Source organism: Sprattus sprattus (genome assembly GCF_963457725.1).
Source record: "Sprattus sprattus genome assembly, chromosome: 18".
NCBI classification, from domain to species: Eukaryota; Metazoa; Chordata; class Actinopteri; order Clupeiformes; family Clupeidae; genus Sprattus; species Sprattus sprattus.
The window spans coordinates 29819597-29822096 of NC_137916.1; the positions used below are offsets into that span (position 1 = coordinate 29819597).

General features: G+C 43.8%; 1 protein-coding gene across 3 annotated transcripts in view; it reads left to right on the forward strand.

Annotated features, from left to right (window-relative positions):
- atp6v0a1a (ATPase H+ transporting V0 subunit a1a) overlaps window positions 1-1672 on the forward strand; it is a 29137-nt gene extending 27465 nt beyond the window's left edge. For all 3 annotated transcript variants that reach the window (XM_080856462.1, XM_080856461.1, XM_080856463.1), the window contains one exon: window positions 1-1672. This exon is cut by the window's left edge and continues 229 nt beyond it. The gene's annotated coding sequence lies outside the window, so the exon portion shown is untranslated.
- The last annotated feature ends 828 nt before the right edge of the window (window positions 1673-2500 follow it).

Consider the following 2500-nt stretch of genomic DNA (forward strand, 5'->3'; position numbering starts at 1 on the left):
TTAAGCTTGATCAGTTCATTCACACAAAATCAACATGCATTAAATGAATTAATTAAAATAATAACAACAACGAGCGTTGATTATGATTTGCTATAGTTTGATGGCTAATTGGTTATCATAGATATCCATTTCCTATAGCAACAAGTTCTGTGAGGTCTAACTGCTAGCTATTCCTGTTCCTGTCTTTTGAGTCCTCTTTTGTTGGTCATTTGTTGTGTTTTTAATCAAAATAAGTTATTGGTGTCCTGTTTTTGGCATAGTGTCCACTCTGTGTCTGTGATATTGCATAGTGTCTACCCTGTTTCTGTAAACGAGAACCTTTTATGTTTTGTGTGTATGTTTTGGTTTACGTCTGTGTGTGTGTATGTGTGTATATGTACACAGACAGATTGCACTTCTGATCATTTCTCAAGTCAGGGATCTGTATCTAGTTTGAGTGATAGACGCCGGCGATGGCCACCTTTTTTCTCTGTAGCAGAACTTAGTGATTCACATGTCAGTAGTATGTTGAGAAATAGAAACAAAATGGCGGCGACTGAGCCATCAGAGATCAGCTTCATCTGTTTGCCTTGAATCTCGCCTACCAGGTTGAGCAAAGTTCAGCTTCCTGTCAGGCCTTTGGGATCAGTCTTGTCTCTAAGGCAGGGCAGCTGGCCGCTAGGTGACCAACACTCTGTGCCCACTAGATTTGGATATGCCCACCTGAGAACCCCCACCTGAGAACACTCACCCACCTGAGATCACCCACCCACCCCCACCTGAGAACACACACACACCTGAGAACCCCCCCACCCACCCCTCCCAGTTCAGCCCATCCACATGTTTCTCACAATGCAGGACAAAGAAAATCACTCCTATCTGAACACACACACACACACACACACACATCTGCACGCCTTGCCCCACTGTGAAGGTCTCAAAGGGATTTTGAAATGTGTGTGTATGTACTGTCAGCACTGTCAGCACAATTTCTTTCTTTTCTTTCGTTTGTTTTGGGCCCCTCAAGGCCTGTGTACCATGATGGCCAACGATCCTCAGATGCACAGTCTCGGCACATCTGTGCTCCCCCATCTGAAGTTACAGCAGCAGCTCTGCTAGTCTTGGCCATACGTATCTAGATACACACACACACACACACACACACACACACATACGTATCTAGATGCAGCATGGCCAACACGCTAGTCTTGAGAGATTAACCCTGGATGATGCAGGATGGAGCTGGTGTTTATGCTGGTGGAATGGAGATTGTTCGTGTTTTGTCGGGTCTTAAAAAGTTTATGCTTATTTGTGCGCTTATTTGTTATGTTGATTTTTGTTTGGTTTTCAGTCATTTTTTTTTTTTCTTTTTAAATAATGATGTGGTCATAAAGAAAAACAAACGCACATGTCTCAATCACAGAGCATTAATTTGTGACTATCTCAGACACAGTAGGGAACATTTTAGTGTCGAGCTTCTTTATGTCTTGCTGTCTAAACCCATATGTGTTCATTGCGTATGTTTACAACAAGACCTATCTGGCGCCTCTCTTGGGCAGGGGTGGGCAGTACACTATGAACACGTCTAGTCTTAAAGGGGGTCATTTGAGAGCTGTGAACGGGACAAAAGGTCTAGTTGTCTGCCAGCGAGGCTGTTGTAAGAGTCTGTTATGTGTGCTTTTGTCAATAAACAGGAAAAGAGATGTGTACATGAGTGTTGCTTTGTCCTGTATAGAGACTTAAAAACTCAAAATTCCCCGTCCTGTCATGCAGAGTGAGCAAGATAAGTCTCCTCAAAATCTGCTGCAAGTACTTTTGAAATGTAGTCTACAGTCAACTTTGTTCTGGAAATATGTACTGTTTTGGTATATCTGTGTGGTACTACAATCTATACAGAGCGAGAGAGAGTCTCAGGGGCCTATGATTTGTTAATCCGGCCCTGCCTGTATTTGCCCCTCTTGACTTCGGCCTCATCCTTCCACAGGCTGGTTTCGTGAAGATTCCTTTCAGCCCGTAGATGGCAGCAAAGAGTAACTATTAACAACTAAACCCGCGGATTGTTGTGGTGTGTGGATGTGCAACGACATTCCACATGGTGGCGACGTGCCACATATCTTAAACACCGATTCACCAGCCGACACGGCCCGACATCACAGCGCTACAGGACTCTCTCATGCTTATGTGGGCCTATGTGTGTTTCACTTGATTTAGATTCACAGCGCCTAATTTGAGTACATCGAGGTTGTTTCATACCATTTACAAAGTAGGCTAAGTCCTTCTCAACTGCAAATTCCACAAGATGTCTTGACTATATTATTTCTTTGGTCTAGCATAGCCTACCATGAAAAGTTGTGATTGGGAAATACTCAAACTTGCTTTGCAAAGGTGAACCACTTAGGAAAGGGTGGGGGGTCACCTCCTGAAATCCCACTAGATGGTCTACTTTACATACTCACTCATACTTACTGTGGCACTCACCGCAACTCAGCAAGGCCTTCCCCACCGTAATCTCCGCATTTAA